This window comes from Carettochelys insculpta, chromosome 21 (genome assembly GCF_033958435.1).
Source record: "Carettochelys insculpta isolate YL-2023 chromosome 21, ASM3395843v1, whole genome shotgun sequence".
Taxonomy (NCBI): Eukaryota; Metazoa; Chordata; order Testudines; family Carettochelyidae; genus Carettochelys; species Carettochelys insculpta.
The window spans coordinates 13,784,357-13,805,764 of record NC_134157.1 but is presented as its reverse complement, the minus strand read 5'-3'; the positions used below and the strand labels follow the sequence as shown (position 1 = coordinate 13,805,764).

The 21,408-nt window shown below is 42.6% G+C and overlaps 1 protein-coding gene across 1 annotated transcript in view; it reads right to left on the bottom strand.

The window, feature by feature from the left end:
* ABL1 (ABL proto-oncogene 1, non-receptor tyrosine kinase) overlaps positions 1 to 21,408 on the bottom strand; it is a 155,130-nt gene that overhangs the window by 129,267 nt on the left and 4,455 nt on the right. The gene's annotated exons all lie outside the window — the stretch shown is intronic.

The following is a 21,408-nucleotide window of genomic DNA, read 5'->3' as shown; positions in this document are numbered from 1 at the left end:
TCAGGTCGGGGATTAACAGGAGCACAGATGGCCTGAAGCATGACAGACTCAGGAGAGTAGACGACCAGTGCTGCCTGGGCCAAGCAGGTGCAGTGAGGATCAGGGAAGCCCTGAATTCCCACACCTGCAGGAGCACCTGGTACATCAGCAGAAACTGAGGGAACACAAACAACAGACCCTCTGGGCAGGGAGTTAACAGCGCGTTCCCCAGAGAGCCCCTGCCCAGACCATGAGGGAACAGACGCTCATGCACTTCCTGTTCTGGCACATGACGTATAGGTCCAAAAAGGGAAACCCCACTTGCAGAAAATCTCCAGGGCCACATCCCCCTCGAAGGTCCACTCATGGCCTGAGGAGAACCTGCTTAAGCAGTCAACCCAAATGTCCTGGGCACCCAGGAGATAGGAAGCAATTGGGTGAAAACCCACCGCAATTCAGAGATCCCACCGGTGAAGAGCCTCCCGACACAGGGGACGCAAGCAAGCTCCATCCTGCCTGTTTATATACAAGACTGCCGACATATTGTTGGATAGGATGAGAACTGACCTGCCTCTGAGCTGGGGAAGTAAGGCCACACAGGCAAAATGAACCACTCTCAACTCCCCGACATTGATGTACAGGCAGAGATTGTCCCTTGGCCAAGTATCTTGCGTCTGCATGTCCCTGAGATGGGCACTCCAACTGGTATCTGACACATCCGTCACAAGCTGCAGGGTTGGTAGCAGCCTGGAAAACAGGACCCTGGTGCATCCCTCCTTTTCCCAGATCCACCAGTCTAGGGAGCAGAGTATGTCGGGGGGGAAACTGTCATGATTCATAACAGGATGGTTTGTGGGTCTGCACCAGCCACATCTGCAATGGGTGCATGCGGAGCTTGGTGTGCTGAAGTATGTAGGTGCACGCCACCATTAGGCCCAAAAGGCGCATGCGGGTCCTTCCTATTGTCATTAGGAATGCCTGCATGTCAGAACTGAGGGCCTGATTACCAGGAAGCGGGATCTGGGGAAGGAGGCCTTGGCTGCTGACAAGTCCAGAGTTGTGCCCACAAACTCTGTTAACTGGAGTAGATGACAGAATCAATTTGGGCATGTTCAATAGCAGGCCCAGATCCTGGAAGAAGCCTTGGACCAAGGTGAAGTGCATCCATATCTGGTCGGAGGAGCACTCCTGCAACAGCCAGACATTCAGGGATGGGAACACCTGGACCCCCAACTTCCTGAGGATGGTGGTGATGACAACTGCCATGCATTCTGTAAAGATCTGTGGGGCCATGGAGAGCCAAAGGGGAGGGCCATAAACTGGTAGTGGTCCCTGCCCACCATAAAGTGGTCCCTGCCCACCAAAGCGGAGGAATCATTGATGGGGGGCATCATACAAATATGAAAGCACACATCTTTTAGATCAAGGGCAGCACACCAGTCTCTGGGAGCCAGGGAAGGGATAATGTACATCAACGTCACCATCTTGAACTTCCTCCTGACTATAAAGGAATTGAGGTTCAGGAGAGCGAGGATGGGATCGAACCCACCGTTCACCTTGAAAACCAGGAAATAATGGGAATAAAAACCTGTACCTACCACCTCCCCATGGGGACCACCTTTACCGCTCCCAGGGCAAGGAGCTGATGCATGTCTACCTGCAGGAGATTCTCATGAGAGGGTCCCTGAAGAGGGATGGGGTGGGGGAATGGAAATGGGGGAGGGAACTGAAGGGGAAAGCATACCCCTTCCCTCCATTTCCAGGGCCCAATGGTCAGAGATGACAGACTCCCAGGCCAGGTGTGACCCTAATGGGAGGATCTGGGGCATTCCTGTCTAAGAAGAAATGCCACTGAATAGCCATGGTATGTATACTCATGGACTTGAGAGTGGCCAGGTATCTTTCAGGCCATGCAGATGCTGGCCTGTGTGCTCAGAACATAAGGAGTGGCCCTCTAAGGGCAGGTCCTGATCATGGCATGCAGTTCAGAGGGCACCCCAAAGCCTTGCAGACAGGATCTGCAGCACGTGACCAACCCCGTGACCATGGTGTATACTACTGCACCAGCTGCATCAAGGGCAGCCTATAACGCTGCCTTAGAGACGGCCCTGCCATCCTCTTACAGAGCCCTAAATTCAGGCTTCGTGTGTCCAGGGAGTAGGCCAGGGAACTTATCCATGGAGGCCCCAATGTGCATAGCAAGACAGCAGCCCCTGCTGGTTGCTTATGTGAAACTGCAGCCCCCCACCAAGGCACAGGCCTTCCCGCCCAGCAGGTCCATTTTCTTGGCGTCCCTCTTCTTAGCGGTCGTGCCCAGTTGCCCCGCCTCTCCATCTGGTTCACCACCTGGATGACCATAGTCCCTGAAAGTGGGTGGGAGAACAGGTACTCGTTCCCCTCCTGAGGCACAAAGTACCAGCACTCAGCCCTCTTGTCTGTCGGAGGGATGGAGGTCAGGGTTTGTCACAGGGCCTTAGCAATCATGGCCATTGCCTTGTTAATGTGGACAACCACTCTAGTAGGGGCATCTGACTGCAGGATGTCAACTGTCAGGTCAGAGTCCTTAGACACCTTCTTGGCCTGTACCCCCAGACTGTGGGCTAGATGCCAAAGGAGGCCCTGGTGTGCCCTCAAGTCCATCGAGGTCATGGAGGGGAGTGTATCACCCAGGGCCTGATTGGTGGACGACGAGAAAGACCTCTTTGGGCCTATTCCCTCCAAGGCCTCAGCCTGCAACTGGACTTGCGAGGCTGCATGGAGGACATGCACCATTTGGGAGACCTGTCCTGCTAGACCTCCTCCTCTTCCGGGGCACCAGCGACTGGGAGCAGTGCCAACGTCTGCATGGTGCCGGGGAGGCACGCAAGTGTCCAGACGCCTCCCGCACAGAGGTACTAGGTGTCCCCAACGCCGGGTCCAACTTAAGTGCCAGGCACAAGGCCACCTCCATCAGGATCATCTTGAAGTGTGACTCTCTTTCTCACTTGGTCCAGTGTTTAAAAGCCTTGCAGATCTTGCAGGCCTCAGACAGGTGAGCCTCACCCAAGCACTTAAGACAAGCAGAGTGTGGGTCACCATAAGGCACAGGCTTCTGGTAGCTCCTACAGGGTTGGAAGCTCTGAGGGGCAGGTACGCCCTGCTGCATGTGCAGAGCATGTGGATCAAGGACCACAATGGGTCCTCAACTAAATTAACAGAGCTTAACAGCTACTTCACAACTATTCAAGACAACAAACCAATGACTGCTAAAGGGTGATTGGCAGCAAGAGCATGTTCTAATGACCATCACAGGCGGTAAGGAGGAACTGAGGAGGTGGAGAGCCAGCAGGGGTGTATATGAGTGTCCCTGTAGGGGCCTCCCCTGCTGGCCCGGTGGGTACTGCTAAGGAAAAAATTTCCAGCAATGCATGCATGCTGCACACGCACACCTACATGGAACGGCCATGTGCAAGAACTTGGAAAAAAAAAAAATACTGTACTCCTCCCAACCCCACTGTACTATTTTTCATACAATGGTTCAGAGGGCCAGAATGGCAGGGTTTGTAGAAGTTATTTTGAGAAGAGATTGGTAGGGAGGGAAAAAAGGGTATTTTTCTACCTTTAAGAAATCTATATTTAGCCCTGTGTCGGAGTCATTTCACTTGCTGGGGTGTGTACTGCTGTTTCTTACCACCACAAACAGAGGATATGCACTCTCAATCACTTCAGAAACACCGAAGCACTGCTGAGTTTCTGCCACTGCAAATATACCTTCACTTCTCAATATCAATATGCACATTTTACTTATTCATGGAGAATTTTCCTGAAGGAGTGGAAAGAGCAGAGTCTGAAAAGAGCAGTCACTATTTCAAAAGCATACCTTCAGATAAGATTAGGGAAGAAACAGAGTTGAATGTGGAAGTGATTTTCTTTCCAGAACTAGAAATGGAATTTCCTGCATGTGCAAGAACCAGATCAGGGAGGGAAAGTGCGGGTGGAATAAGGGAAAGGAGGCATCAAGGACCTTGTCTTTGTTTTTATCAGTGGAACACAATGTACCAAAATAACGGGGATCTCCGTGATGGCTCATAACCACCCACGCATCAGGAAACAAGAAACCAGCTCTGTAGAAAGTCCTGAACATTTCCTCTTGTCTCTTCCTTACCCTCCAGTCCACTCTACTTTTACCTGTTTACATCTCATAAAAAAAATCTGTGCAAAGTACTATCACAGATCAGACTCCTAAACTAATCTTTTTTACAATAGCTCAGACATAACTATGGTTTAAAAAATTATATCAGAAGAGAAGCAAAATAGGAAGCATGGATGTGAACTGGATTAAAAGCATTAGCCTCTCAAATCAGGGGCCGTATGTGGCTTCACTCTAGTGACAATCTCCATTCAGGAGAGGTCCAATGTGCTAGTTCTGCAAAGAAATACACATTTGTAGAACTCATACCCCAGCAGAGACTCAGTGATTTTTGTACTCAGGCAGAAATCAGAACTCATTGTCCCACTGCAAGATCAAAGCCAAAACTAAAATAACGGGGAAAACGTGACAGAGCTTAGGGGCATTCACAAAGCAGGGTAGAAAATACTTGTCCAGAGCCGCCTCAGTGTGCCTAACATTACTACACTTTTAAAGCATCAAACATATATGGGTAGGTTGGAAATAAACATAGAACCCTCTCCACAAATGTAGTTTGTCCAAAGAGGCATATTTGTAAAATAATCCACTCAACATCATTCAGTAAAAAGTTAACAAATCCTAGGGCTTGTCTACACTACCACCCTCCTTCGAAAGAACGATGGTAATTAGGGTGTTGGGAGTTTACTAACGAAGTGCTGTGGTGCATACACAGCACTGCATTAAGCAAATTCCCCCCCCCACCCCCCCAAAAACTTCGACGTTATCAACTTTGAAGTACCGGCTCGCGTCTAGCCGTGGCTCACCCGCCGGTACTTCGAAGTACCAGGGCAACTCTGAAGTCCCTTTACTCCTCAAAATTTTGGAGTGGGTGAGCTGCGGCTAGACGCGAGCTGGTACTTCCAAGTTTAAAACTTCGAAGTTGCTGGGAGGGGGGCGGGGGGGGGGAATTTGCTTAATAAAGTGCTGTGTATGCACCGCAGCACTTCATTAGTAAACTCCCAACACCCTAATTACCATCCTTTCTTCCAAGGAGGGTGCTAGTGTAGACAAGCCCCTATTGTTATTTCTTCTTGAATTAAGCATCAAGAAACTCACCTAGCATCATTTGCTCAACATACATCTCACAGTAAGCTTTTGGGAAGGAAGTTGCAATACTTTGGAGAATCCTTTGTTATGGAAGCAAATCCTGGATGTACCCACACTCTTGCTGGGGTGCAAGACGGAATCATTGTGGTAGGCATCCTTCAGTCTGCATAGACTATGGATCACGCCCTTTAAAGTTTCAATTGAAGACTTCATTTACAGCGTCTATTGTGACTATAAAGACCCACACGAGAGTGACAGTCCTTGCTGCACCTCTTGCAGATGTAGTGGGTGTCTGGCAAGTCCTTATTGTGCTTTCTGTGCGCTCGCTTCTCCTCTGCTAGCTGTCTGATCTTCAACTCGCCCTTCTGAAGGCCCTTGTGTAACCCCTGCCTCCATCTGCTGCGGTCGTCTGATAGATCTTCCCACTTGTCCAGCTCGATGTCTACCTCTCTGAGGTCTCTCTTGCAGACATCTTTGTAATGCAACTGGGGGCATCCGGGGGGTCTTTTGCCAGAGGCTAGCTCACCATACAGGATGTCTTTTGGAATCCTTCCATCGTTCATCCTGTGGACATGGCCAAGCCAGCGGAGCCAACGCTGCCTGAGGAGGGTGTGCATGGTTGGGATTCCAGCTTGCTCGAGGACGGCTGTGTTGGTCACTCTGTCCTTCAATGATATTCCAAGGATGCGCCTGAGGCAGCGTAAGTAGAAGACGTTCAGCCCCTTTTCCTGGCGGGCATAGAGGGTCCAAGTCTCGCTGCCATAAAGGAGGGTGCTGAGGATGCAGGCTCTGTAGACTTGCATTTTGGTGTGAGTGTACAGCTTGTTGTTATTCCACACTCTCTTGCTGAGTCTGGACAGAGTTGTGGCCGCTTTTCCGATCCTCCTATTTAGCTCAGTGTCCAACGACAGGGTGTCAGTGACGGTGGACCCGAGGTAAACGAACTCGTGGACAACCTCTAATGTATAGTTGTCAATGCTGATTGATAGGGATTCAGCAACATCCTGACCGAGTACATTCGTCTTCTTTAGGCTGATGGTAAGCCCAAAGTCCTTGCACGCTTTGGAGAACTGATCCAGCAGTTTTTGAAGCTGGTCTTCTGTGTGAGACACTACAGCAGCATCGTCTGCGAACAGCATGTCTCTGATGAGGACTTCTCGCACCTTAGTCTTAGCTTTCAGCCTTGCAAGGTTAAACAGTTTCCCATCAGATCTTGGGTGCAGCAAGATGCCCTCTGTTGAAGATCCAAAGGCATGCTTCAGGAGGAGTGCGAAGAAGATCCCAAACAATGTCGGAGCAAGCACGCATCCTTGTTTGACACCACTCCTGATTCTGAAAGCATCTGATAATGCGCCGTCATATTGGATGGTTCCTCTCATGTCTTCGTGGAACGACTGGATCATCTTGAGTAACCGTGGAGGACAGCCTATCTTGTGGAGCAGCTTGAACAAACCATCCCTGTTGACCAAATCAAAAGCCTTGGTACAAGCCAAAGTAAATGGAAGGTGAACTCAAATCATGAAATCACCCAATAAAACTGCACTAAAATATCTCCAAGGTGGCCAGGTGCTCCTGTACTTTCAACAGGTCAATTTTGCCGCTAAAATTTTTCAAAGTAGTGCATTTTTAAAATATAGCTGCTAGCAATTTCAATTTCAGAGTCATAAAAATGTTCTCTGTTAATAATTGAAAGCTAAAATGCCTGCCTGTAGTCCTTAGTCCCTCTCCCCAAAGGGCTCCATTTGCCTAGGGGGAACATTTGACTACCTACCTCAATTTTTAAAAATAACTGCAGTGGATGAAAGTGCCATGATCATACAAATGTAGTCATCTCTTTAGTGCCTTAATGGCATGACCGTACAAATGTAGTCATCTTTTTAGTGCCTTAGTTTAAGAATACTGACATCCCAAGGAACAAATCTAACGCAGCTTAATGGTTATAATATTTCAATAAAAGCCATACACTCCAAATAACCCATCGTTTCAACATTTCAGCCACAAAGTCTGCCCTTTCCCAATAGACAGACAATGTTACATCAGGTCTTCCATGACTCACTAAGACTAGGATGTTGAGGCATCCTTACTACCGGATGATTCAAACCCAGCTAGTGACCATGATATGTGCATCATTCCAGGGCCTTCAGATCATCATGTTCGAAGGTCCTGCTGAAGCCCACTACTTCCCGATTTGGAAATGGTACTTATTACAGAACTGTCTGAGCCAGAGAGCATCTGCAGGCTTTACCTTGACCTGTGCATTCTTAATACCTTTGTCATTAGGTAAAGCTAAATAATGAACTTGACCAAAATGTTTTACCAGTGATATCTTGAGCAGAGGGCAGAGCTAAACACTATGTTATTTACTACATTAAACTGAATACAGCACCTTTGGCTTCTTTGAGTCCTTACTTGACTTTAAACAATATTGAGTTTACTTTTATTTCATGTTCTTCAAGTCCTGTATTCTTATCCAAAGCTAGGCAAAGCCATTATCCTACTCTTTGAAGTTCCCAAGTACCAGCATTTGATGTCCGCTTATCACCACCATAGCAGTTATTCAGCTGAAATGCATGGTGCCTGTAATTTGCAGAAGCAATTGTTAATTACAGCAACCAAAATGATTAAAGGATTTAAAGGTAGCAGTTGCCTCCAAAAATCCAACCATTATTATTCTAATCTGTCCTCTGCAGGGCTTAAAAGATTACCTGCTTAAATTAGAAATTTTATATATATAGTCCAATTTTTATATATATGTATGTATAAAATCCAATAGGCTTTAGCACTTCAGATGTATTTCTGTTGCCAGCTCAGACAGAAACCATAGATATAATTTATAAATTGTAATGCAGAAAGGCATCAGGAAAACAAAAGAACAACTACATCACCCCAGTCCTAAAAGAATACCTTTTAGCTTCCATTCTGATCCAAAGATAGGGCAGGGCAAAATGAGGTGCAGTTTTTTTCACTAAAGACTTATCTATGTCAGTAATGAATTTCATAGGAGTTTTCATTAACATCATTAGTGGCAGTACTACTGCACCACCTAAGAGCCCTACTCATGAACTAGATTGCACCCACTGCTGTATAAACACAGAAGAGAAAGACAGGCCCTGTCCAAAAGGACCAACAATCTAACTATATGACAAGAGATGGTAGCTCAACCACTTATCTCTTTTACCACTAGAAGCTGATCTAATAAAAGATACTACCTAACTCACCTTGTCTCATAGACAAATAGAGACGTATAGTGAACAATGAGACAAAGGTAAAGAAGATACTCAACTGTCTTCAGGATCCGAATGCTATGTAACAAATGAAGGGTGGAGGTTTGCAACACTGGCCAATCATAAGGGAGAATCAATTGTATAGTGAGAGAGAGATGATAGGTAAGAACTGACTGTGAAATACAGTAAACTCTCTCATATCCAGCATCCTATTACCCAGAACTCTAAACTAACCAGCATTTTAACCATAAGTAAATTTTAATTATGTTTTCCATAAGTACAGGATAGTAAAAGTAAATACAAATAAATACAGAAAATACAGTATAAGTTTTCACCGTACAATACTACTGTTGCTGGTAAACACAGTACTCTGCCTACATTTTTGTTTGTTTCTGAGGAACTAAACTTGCTTTTCTTTAGTGTTGTGCATTGCTAGATATATATACTTCTCTATTATCCAGGGGCTGTCAGATATGAAAGAGCTTACTCTAACTAGAAAATTAACACAAGCAGCTTATATTTGATGTGACAGAGAAAAGGGAACCAGTGGAGGGATTTAAAGAGAGAGGTAACAAAATCAAAGCAATGGGTTAGGAGAATTATCTTTGGGACTTACCCACAAAAACTCATGACCTACTATATTTGTTAGCCTTTAAAGTGCTACTGGACTGCTTGTTATTTGTGAAGCTACAGACTAACATGGCTACCTATCTTTCCAATAGCATTCTGAAGGAATATGAAGGGAGCATGATTGCACCTGTCAAGGCTAGAGAGAAGGATGCAGCAATAATAAAGAAGCAAGATGATAGTCATATCTTAGACAAGTTGTACAGAAAGAATTATCCAGGCTACATCATTATCTTGCTGTGAGGACCTGAAAAATAAACATTTTTCCTCATAGATGTGGAGTATACAGTGTTCAGCAACATATAGGCTACATCTACACTAGCCCCTTCTTTTCAAAAGGGGCATGGTAATGAGCAAGGTTGGAAGATGCTAATGACACACTTCCATGAATATGCAGCCCCTCATTAGCATAATGGCAGCCACGGCAATTCAAAAGCCCCTAGGCTCCCCTCTCCAGAGGCAGCGCATGATTTGAAAGCGGCACTTTCAAATCGCTGAGGCTGTTATTATGCTAATGAGGCTCTGCATCTTCATGGAAGCACCTCATTAGCATCTTCCAACCTCGCTCATTACCACGTCCCTTTCAAAAAGAAGGGGCTAGTGTAGATGTAGCCATACAGAGATAAACATATGATCATCTTCCGTACTGCAGGTGTTATGATTTAAATTATGCTAGCACCTAGAAGCCACGTCCCCATCGTGCTAAGTACCGTTCAAATACATAACAAACGATCCTTGCCCAAAGAACTTACCATGGCAACAAAGGCCAGTGCATGACAGATCATCATAAGGCAGCTTCTCTCATTTCCTACAACTAACTCCCCAGAAAAGACAACCTGGATCTCTTTGGTACCTTAGAGGTCTCCAAGAAGTGTTCATTAAATAAGTGCACAGTGGGAAATACTATAAAAGGAACATGGAAATTGAATGTAGTAGGATTCACCAAGAGTCATTAACTCATAAAGGTTATAATGGCAAGAACCTTGAACTTACTCACTGGCCTATCTCAAATTAACTATATTTTAATAGAAATAGTTGTTCTGCATTTAATTTAGTACTATCCAATGGAGCTTTCCAAAGCTGTTTGCAAACATTAAGCCTGCACAGATATAATACAATACTATTTTCTCTAATAACCACTGCAATCATTCCAACTAGCCTAGAATGTATAGTTTTAAACCAGCTTTATACCCGTACAATTTTGCAGAAGATAGCAAGAGGCTTACAATTAGTAAAACATACCATAAAAACTCATTTGAGGGTGTATAATTGTAGCCCAAATTACACTGCTAGATACATTAATCTTTCTCAATAACTATTACCTCCCCAAATATAGACTTCACTACGATGGGGAAAATTACCAGACTACAGGAGTTTAATTTCTATAAGGCCATAAAACAAAACTAACAAGAATAAAACTGAGTAGTACCTTCGCTGCCCCTTTTCCTACCTGTGATCAGATTTCTCACTTTAAAATAATATTAACACGATGGGCTGAACTGTGCCCCCTAGATGATGTCCATAAATCCCACTGACAAAAGTTTAAGCCTTAAGTATTGTTGAACTCTCTAAACAAGGAGTCAGCAACATTTCCAAGGGGGAGTGCTGAAATTTTACCTTTACGGACAATCACAGTGCTGACGATACTTTTAAAAATCACTAACGGTCCTAATGACAACAGCTTTATCAATAAATAAATAAAGAGGCAGAGCTTTACTATTTAGGTCAGGGAGGTCAACCCACAGCTCTTGATCCGCATGCAGCTCTTGGAGCAATTAAATGCAGCTCCTGCTCAGAGCCATGTGCCAGGAATGCCATTCACCGCTCTGTGCACAAACACCAGTGCTTGTGGAAGAAGCACATGGTGGCAGCGGTGACGGTGAGTTGCTGGCATTGAGTTTGAGCTGGGGGACTCAGGGTGCCTGGATCTGGGAGAGGGGTGGGGAACTGAGAGCAGAGAGCTGGGGGGCTAAGTTCATTCATGGCTTTTGCCTTCGGTACTTCAGATGGTGCATGGATGCAGTAAATAAAGCTGCTCCTTGTACAGGTTGAACCTCTCTAATCCTGCACACTCTCGTTCAACAACATCCGTAACCTAGCATGATTTTACTCAGTGAGGTGCCCACTTATCATGGGTGTGGCCAAGTTTCCCATGGTCCCATAAAGTTTGTTTATAGCCTTGAGCCCTGGCTCTCAGTGTTCTGAGTTGTTATTTAGCTGTAATTTACCCCTAAATGTCTTCTAAGAGCCCAGTAAGCAGTGGAAGTTTTGGTATTGCTACTGGACAATACTGACTTCTTGTGGGTCAGCAAATTCTCTCATTTGGCACCAGTCAGGTCCCAAGAGTGCCAGACCAGAGAGAGTCAGCCTGTATAGCATTCATATGAAAAATACAATGAGCATGCACAGCAGTTCCCTTCGCACTTCAAACTGTGGTGAAAATCTGACACACCGGAAACTTATAGTAGGCTAGAGAAGGGAGTACTCCTGACATTTATCAAACTTCAGTATCCACTGCCACTGGCCCCACAAAAAATGACGTTTAGTATGCATAATTAAAGGGCTGTGGTCACATGAAATTCAGCACTGCCTTAATTACATATAATGCTCACATTCTCAGAGTCCATTATTTTATCCCTTATGGCGATAAACTGGCAACACAAATCAGAATACAATAATGTTCAGTACAGAAACTATCTGATGAACTTTGAGAACAGAGCTAACAGGGTTTACTTCACTGATGACTAAGACAGTATTCACAGGATGAAGTTATTCAGGAGGCAGATTGGGAGATACTCAGGTCATGGAACATAAATATGGAGAATGCTTTAACCGACCTGACAGACATAAGGTAGGAAGAAAAGTTAGTCCAGAATATAAATGCATTGCAATGCATTAGCATGGCAGCATTAAGGGATAAACAATTCCTCAAAATAGTCATATGTAGCAGTACTGGTTCTTTAATACAAGTAAAAAAGCCTTCATAATTAATCTACAGAGAACATCCATCACTCAATAAAAATGGCAGAGCAGAGATATGATGCAATACTGATCAGCTAGCCTTCAAACTCCTGGGTGAATCCTTATCTTGCCTACAATCTGGGAAATCATCAGAAACTCCACTAAAGAAGGGGAACTAAAATGCTGTTAAAAAAAAAGGAGAGAGAGAGCAGAATCATGCTTTTCCCACATAAGAGATTGTAAGACAAAACATCCTGGAAAGAGAACAGTACAGTAAGGTGTGGGTAGACCTAACTTGGTAGACTTTAGGTAGCACTGAGGGCTAAATCTTAAGGAAGCTTACCTTTAGGAACTTCTAGTAAGTAAACACTCTGCAAGAAGTGTCGTTCTAGACAAAGAAACCAAGTGTGTAGATAACAGAATCTTTGCAGACTGTGAAACAAAGAAATACATAAGCACTGTTTGAAGATTTGCACCAAATTTTGCCTGGAGTGTCTGCAGCTCCTATCAACTTAAACAAAACTCACACTGAGCATTTAAGAACAGAACTGGGACACACACAGTATCTTGGGTAGGTCTACACTATGAGTGGAGATTGATCTTAATTATGCAACTTCAGTTACATGCCTACCATAGCCAAAGTCAACATACTTAGATTTATCAAAACAAAAAAGCAGTCAAATAGCACTTTAAAGACTAACAAAATAATTTATTAGGTGATGGGCTTTCATGGGACAGACCCACTTCAGATCATAGTCATACCAGGACAGAGTCAATATATAAAGCACAGAGGTCCAAAGATTGTTACTGACAAATCAGAAAAATTGTTATCAAGGTTGGCAAATCAGAAGAGCAGAGGGGCAATAGGAGGGAGGTGCGGGATGGGGAAGTTAAGAGTTAGATAAAAAAGTATAGTGACGGAGATATACCCGCGTTAGTCTGTACTCTATCAAAACAAAAAAAGCTGTCAAGTAGCACTTTAAAGACTAACAAAATAATTTATCAGGTGATGAGCTTTTGTGGGACAGACTCACTTCTTCAGGTCATAGCCTAACCAGAACAGACTCAATATAAAAGCACAGAGGTCCAAAATTATCAAGGGTGGCAAATCAGAAGAGCAGATTTCAGAAAATCAGACTTCTCTACCCCACACCCTCCTCCTGTTGCCCCTCTGCTCTTCTGATTTGCCAACCCTGATAATAATTTTTCTGATTTGTCAACCCTGATAACTTTTGGACCTCTGTGTTTATATATTGAGTCTGTTCTGGTAAGGCTATGATCAGAAGAAGTGGGTCTGTCCCATGGAAGCTCATCATCTAATAAATTATTTTGTTAGTCTTTAAAGTGCTACTTGACTGCTTTTTTGTTTTGATAAACAAGTATGTAAGAGTGTCCCTATAATGGGCCAGATGATTTTTGTCCCAGTTCAAACCACATGTTAATGTGTCAAATTTGAATATAAATGACAGTTCTGAGGACTCCCTCTCTAAACGATTGTTAAAGTTCCTTTTCAGTAAAACACAGACTTCAGGTCATTAACAGAATGGCCCACTCCATTAAAGTGCTGGCTGACAGGTTTGTGAGTTAGGAGTTTTTTGATGTCTGTTCTGTGTCCATTCATTCTTTGTCAAAGAATGTTTGCAGTCTGTCCTATATGCATGGCGTGTGGCATTGTTGGCACATGATGACATATATGATGTTCGTTGAGGAACAGGAGAATGTTCCCATGATATACCATCACTGGACCTAACCATGTTATTCACAGAATCATGGGCACATTCTCCTGTTCCTCAACGAACATCATATATGCCGTCATGTGCCAACAATGCCCACATGCCATGTATATAGGACAGACTGCAAACACTCTTTGACAGCCACCAACACTCCCTGAAATGCACTAGATCAAATGATCTCTTACAAACTTTAATTCTCATCTGCAGCCTTGTCCCGCCACCCCATTCTGATCTTCTGCCACTATATTTCTATTACAAAAAGTATATAAAAAGAATGCAGAATCAGCACAATCTATTAATGCAAGTTTGTCTTAAATATGGCAATATCTTGGAGACTAGTCACTGCAAAACAGAATAGCTTTCACCCAGGAAAGGGATTAGCCATTCCATATCAGTAGGGCTCTGCTTAGTTCACCATCCATTTTGGTCTATTTCACAATCATAGGTTTTGGTCATTTAACAATCAAATTTCATTATTTCAGCTGTTTAAATCTGACCTCAAAAGAAATTTGGGGGGTGGGGTTGCCAGGTTATTGTAGGTGGGGCTTCACTTCTGTGTTGCCTTTAATGCTGAGCAGCTGAAGAGCAATGTCTGCTGGCCAGAAGAACAGCTCTGAAGTCAGAGCTTCCACCAGCAGCAGCACAGAAGCAAGGATGGTGTGGTGTATGGTATCTTTAATTCTGTGCTGCTGCTGGGCACTCAAACAACAGCCGCTGTTCTCTGGACACAGCTCGAAGTCAGCACAGAAGAGTGGCAATACTAGGGCAATCCCAAGAGGGACCCAGGGCAACCTCTCCTCACCATGCCCCAACCTGCCTCACCTCTTCCTGCTGCTGGTCTGCCCTCATTGCAGCCCTTCCCTGATGCTCCCTCTGGCTACAGACATGACATAGATCATTACTGGGGAGGCTTGATGAAGGACAGCTTCGCATGCCGCCTTGCCCCCAGCAGAGTCTTGCAGCTCTAATTGGCAGGCTCCGGCAGGGCCACGGAATGATAGTGGTCTGGATCTGGTGGTTTGGTGGGCTGGATCTGGCATGTGGGGCATATTTTGCCTGCCCTGGTATAAAATGTACTGCCAATTGTTTGAGCCAGTCTCAACCACATGGCTTCCAAAAAGTTCACTCTCTCTCCACCGTATCCTCAATTTAACGAGTTTTAGGACAATAAAACTGTATGCCTCAAACCACTCATTTTTCTATGTGACAGAAAAAAAAAGATCAATATATTATACAAAAAATAAGAACATAATCAATGCAGAATACCATAATAGGTTATCAAGGTATATGGCATACTACAACTGCCTCTATAAAATTCTCCGGGTACACTGGCCATAGATTAACAACCAAGACTTGTGACAACTGATTCTCCCAACTTCCCGCCACAGAAGGTAAAAGGAAGAGAAGATGGTGATGTATCGGACATGCCCTCAGAAAACTAACCACATCGTCACAAGGCAAGCCTTCAGCTGGAACTCACAAGGAAAAGCGGGCACCCAAGAAACACCTTCTATAGAGACCTGAAGGCAGACACTAAAAAGATGGGGTATACCTGATCAGAACTGGAAAAGATTGCCCAGGATAAAGGATGCTGATGAATGGTTATCAATGGCCTATGAGCCAAGATGTAGGAGTGGTAGAAGGTTACTATTATTAGTAGTAGTAATATGCTGAGTTAACCGTCAAATACTGAAATAGGAACCACTCATACTTTATTAGCTTATTTCCATGGCCCACCATTGAGTGAAAAAATAAAATGAAAACAGTATAAGTGATGTAAAAAGTCAGATTACTAAATCTGAAGAATATTAAAAATACAAGCAACATCATCAGCAACAGAAGAATTTTGTTTAACTGATGCTGCCCTTTGGACATGTTTTTATGAATTTTTATGGCAGTTTTCCCTGACAGATCTCTCCCTGGACGCCTTCTATGAATCTGTACCACAGGTCAAGCTAATAGCATGGCTGGTTTGTTGATTAAAATGCCACAAAACATTGTCTGTGCTCAGCGCCAGCAGCAAAGATTCTACAACAAAGTGCTTTCCCATCTGCTGTTTCCATAATCTCAGAATAAAAGGAAAACTACAGGTTCCATCAACTCATCTCTTGTAGACTACCTTCCCACATTTTCGTTGTCCAATCTTCTAAAAGACATGACAGTATATTTTGCCACTACCAAAGAATGTGAAACAATTCTTGAATAAGCTCATTTCACGTTCAGTTTTCCAAGAATGATCAGATATTTGAAAGCTCACAGATAAAATGAGAAAACAAAAAAGCTGTCCTGAGCACTTTAAAGATGAACAATATAATTTATTAGATGATGAGATTTCATGGGACAGACCCATTTCTTCAGAGCTGGAAAATCCTGATAAATGATAACAGACAGAGAATTTAACAGAAAGAGAGAAAAAAAAGTAAACAAAAACTGATGAATCAGCTAGCTAGGACAAAAGGAGAGAGGAGGAAGAAAAATAGTTTCTGCAAGTGTCTGTTAAGTAAGTGGGCTGCCTGGGATCACTGTGAACGTCAAAGATGGGGAAAGTGTCCTTGTAATGAAAAAAATAATTGACACTTTTATAGAGTGCGAGATGAAAAGTGTCACTTGTGAAAGAACTCCAATTCCACTGTCTACCTTTGTAATCTGGTGTTAAAGTTTCTTTGTTTTAGAATGACAAGTATCAAAGAGGTAGCCGTGTTAGCCTGCATCTTCGAGAACAAGTCCTGTGGCACCTTATAGACTAACAGGTATTTTGGAGCATAAGCTTTCGTAGGCAAATGACCCACTTCATCAGATGCATAAGCAGATCTTTGCCCACAAAAGCTTATGCTCCAAAATATCTATTTGTTTTAGAATGCACACTTTTAAAGTTTTGGCTGCTATGGCCTGCTCGATTGGAAGGCTCACTGACAGGTTTACATGTATTCAGATTCCTAATATCTAATTTGTGTCCATTCATTCTTTTGCAAAGTGACTGCCCTGTCTGACCAATACCCATAGTAGAGAGGCATTCCTGGCACATATCACATTGGTGGAAGTGCAGGAATATGAGCCCTGATCAACTAACCAACATGATTAGGTCCAGTAATGGTGTCTCCTGTGTAAATATGTCAGAGTTATTGCAAGGAAAAGTTCCAGGACTGGTATTTCTGAGGTCTGGTAAGTGGTTGCCAGTGAGAATTTTCTTAAGATTAGGTGGTTGTCTGTAGGAAAGAACAGGACTGTCACCCCAGGCCTGTGACAGTGAGGCATCATGTTCCAGTGTCGGTTGTAGATTGCCAATAATGCACTGCAGGGGTCTGAGTTGAAGGCCAAAGGTGATGACAAGTGATGTTCTGTTATTAACCTTCTTGGGCCTATCTAGAAGTAGCTGGTTGCTGGGTATTCATCTGGCCCCATCAATCTGTTTCTTTACTTCTCCCGGTGGGTATATAAGTTATATAAATGCATGGTAAAGATCTTGAAGTTTTTGGTCTCTGTCAGTAGGATTGGAGTAGATGTGCTTGTATCTAAAGGCTTGACTATAAACAATGGATCGTGTGGTGTGTGCTGGATGAAAGCTGGAAGCATGTAGGTAGGAGTAGCAGTCAGGGGCTTTCTGGTCGTGCATAGTACCTATTTGACCATCAGTGGTTTGTACTGTGGTGTCCATGAAATGGATCTCTCATGTGGAATGGTCAAGGCTGAGACTGATGGTGGGGTGCAGTACGTTGAAATCCCTGTGGAATTCTTCAAATGTCTCTTTATCATGGGAAAAATGATAAAGATCATCAATGTAGTGTAAGTAAAGGAGAGGTAAAAGGGGATGGGAGCTCAGGAAACATTCTATACCAGCCGTAAAAATGTTAGCATACTGTGGGACCATGGGGGTGCCCATAGCAGTGCTGCTGATCTGGAAGTATAAATGGTCCCCAAATTGGAAATAGTTGTGAGTAAGGACAAAGTTATATAGCTCAGCCACCAGATTTTCCATGGCAACATCTGTGATAGTGTTCCTAATCACCTGTAGTCCACCTTCATGTGGAATATTGATGTAAAGCGCTTCTATATCCATGGGGGGCAAGGATGGTATTTTCTGTCTTTCTGTTAAATTTTCTTTGTCTCAGTTATCATTTATCAGGATTTTTCCAGATCTGAAGAAGTGGGTCTGTCCCACAAAAATTCATCACCTAATAAATTATATTGGTAGTCTTTAAAGTTCTACAGGATTTTTTTGTTCTGTGTGGACAGAGACTAACACAGCTACCTCTGAGATAAAATGAGAACATAAAAAAACCAAACCAAACAAAACGTACTCCTTTCCTTTCTACCTCTTTCAGATAAAACCCTCTCCCTCAACTCAGACCAAAGGTTTAAACAGGCAGTTTCTCTGTTATGTTTGCATTAATTATAGGACATATAAGAGGAGAATAAATCACAGATTTATAAAATGAAAATATCATGAGTCCAAGTTTAACTCCTCTCTACCAAGAGGTCTTCTTTACAAATTTAAAATGAGCTGAAGAAAGGAAGAGAAAGTTTTATACTCAGAGCTCCTCTGGGAAATTCCCCACCGTCTACCCTCCTCCCCAACTTAATTTCAATTACTTCCAAAAGAGCCTTGAAGCAAAGGAGGCTCCGACAGCACAAACCATGCATCTTCACTGCACAGCGGGACTTTCCCAACAGCATTTGGAAATTAACTACTACCTCATAAGGCTAGGAGGTTTCACAGTGCTGTACAGGAAACTTTAAGCTACACAAGCATGCAGATATCTACTTGCATGAAGAAGAAAACATGAGAGTCCTGTTCACCTTTAGGATCTTTACACCTTGCCCAGATATTAACAACAATGAAGTCTTTGTATCCTAGCCTTTATCAATAAAGAATGTGCAGCTTTAGCCTTTGGAAAAAACCCAAAAGAATGAAATCCAAAAATTTATACTAGTTAAAATATTAATAATCCTACATTACATTCAAGTCAAACAATGCAAAGGTTAAAGCTCTCTTAATAAGATTAAGTTCCACAAATCATATGTATGGATTTTTATTATCAATACAAAGGTACATTTTAAAATTCAGTGTACATAATTCTATCCTCAGATACATCACGTCATTTGTACAGAAGCTGAGCAGCTGTAGACCAAAGGTAAATGAAGGCTCCATGAACACAAAAAAGGGCAAGTTAGGGTTATTACAAAAACTTCAATTTTGCATTTCCAGACATGAATGCTTTAGCATTTCATTAAGTGTAATTTGCATTGAATATAAAATGTCTATTCTGTACATACAACTGTCTTAATTACAGCACCAAATAACCCATGTGTCACTCCATTTTGTACTCTATGTCTCTTAGAAGCTTTGGTGTCCGTGTACCAGCTGAGGGTTCCCCTGTGCTAGGAAAAGCTTCAATTACCCATTTAGGAGAGATTTAAGGCCCCTTTGCACCACTTCAGTAAAACAGATGGACATTACAGAGGCCAAGGGTCTGATCACTTGCTTTTAAACAAGTCAAGAGCCTCCAGGACACTATTAGCACTAAGTAATGAACAAAAGCTAAAAATAGAATTACTCCCACCAAGGTTGGTTTGATGTACATTATTTGCACTTTAACCACATTGCTAACCAACTACCAGTGCATAACACTGGGGTATCTGAGATTTTTTTAAATGAGAAACATTAGTGTGGGTGATTCTATCAGTCTTATGTTAAAAAGAACTTAGCTCTGAAAGTGGTTCCACTGAAATCAATCAGACAGCTTATTACATCAGGCATTACTTGCTGTAAGGGTGACAAACCTGCCATACATAATGTCCACTCAATGGTATTCTGTTCTCTCATGGAGACATTCATGTATAGTAGAGTTAAATCAATCACTGCATTTTTGCCATTAATTATTTTTATATGCCTTCCTTTCCTGTAACTTTCAGACTTGCAGAATAATTTTCAAAAGACACAGACTGACATGTATTTTTACGAGGTTTATAAAAAGAATATTAAAAATGTTCAGCAGGTCCTTTGTGCTGCAGCCAAATATAATGTTCTTTTAAGCACATTTTGCTGAGGGGTGACAACTCACTCCAGCTGCTCCTTTCTTCACTTTCTACTCCCTTGTTTGACATCTTACCTTGGGCAGCCCTGCCTCTGGTTTCTCTTTAAATATGCATTATACACAACAGAAAACGAGACACCTAACTTTCTAGAAGACCAGATGTTGCACAAACTTTGGTATTGAACATGCATACACTGGTTTAGATCTTATAGGACACAGTGCAATTAAAACATTGAAGAGAAATTATATAAAAATTCTATTTTAAACTCCTAAAAAGTATCCCAATTTTATACAATATGATCCACAGCAGTTTTATGAGTAAGATTTGAAACATGAAACATTCTTATGTATACCAAAAAGGCTGCACAAACATATCAGAGACTGTTTTCTCTTACATAGCAAGAAAACTACTGATATACAATTTTAGAAAGATGGTGCATCTGAAGCTGTTTTTTTCCTTTCTACAACCTAATATGTATCTGATATGTCAGTTTGCATTTGTTTCTTTGTTTGTGTATCTCTGTTATAAAACCGTCATGCCAATTCACTTTCAGCACCATTTCCAGTACAGCACTATCTCCAAATCCGAAGAAGTCAGTCTGCCCCATGAAAGCTCATCACCTAATAAATTATTTTGTTAGTCCTTCATATGCTACACGACTTTTTTTTTTTATTTTGTTAGGATACAAACTAACATGGCTACCTCTCTGCTACTTTACAACCTAAACAGTCAGAGTATATATAGAAATAAATAAAAATAATTAATTCAGAAGAAAATATTTTGTATGTAAGGTTTCAGCCAAGACCTACATTTTTATGTCCGAAACAGGAATCGGTGACTAGGAACAGCAATAGATACTAGCTAACAGATACTTAAATACTAGCTGTACTACAGAGAGACACTTCATCTACTCAGAGGTATTACAAGGAAAGAACCTTTTCTCATGTGATAAGTGAGACTGAACTTTTACAGTCCCCTTAAGAGCTGTAATAGTCTTCAGGTTCCCTTTCAAGATGTACAGTATTCTTTTCTTAATCAAGACACAGAGGTCTCTTGCAGATGTATGGAGTATTGCCATTATAGACAATACCCTTTCTTGTAAACATGCAGGGTTCTACCTTCATGCCATCCTGGCAAGTTAGCTTTGGTCTAGTCCTGTTCTATGATCAAAAAACAGGATTTCTGCCTTGTCTCAGGTCAAAACATCAACCTTGGTTGGAATATTGTGTTACTTGCAGTTTAGCGCTCTGTTTCCCACTCTCATCCAAACTTGAAGCTCTGTCCAGATAAGCAGAGAGGCAACAGAGATGGAGCACATGTGGGTACTGTTTTAAAAAATAAAGTACTTAGTTTTGACTGTTTCAGAAAGTGGAACATGCCACTAATACCAGAGCTGTCATAGTCTTACCATCCAGCTTCCCAAGAATTAGCTTCACTTTTCAGTCAGTCACTGCACAGACACATTGGATAGGAAGATAGGAGAAATATAATTAATTTTTAATCACTGGCAATTTTAATATTTTAAACGCACTCAGCACTCCTACAGCATCTGTCTGCAAATAGCTCTAAAAATTAAATTGAAATTCCCAGAATCCATGGCCAGGAGAAATTCACAATGAAGAACAGTTTCACA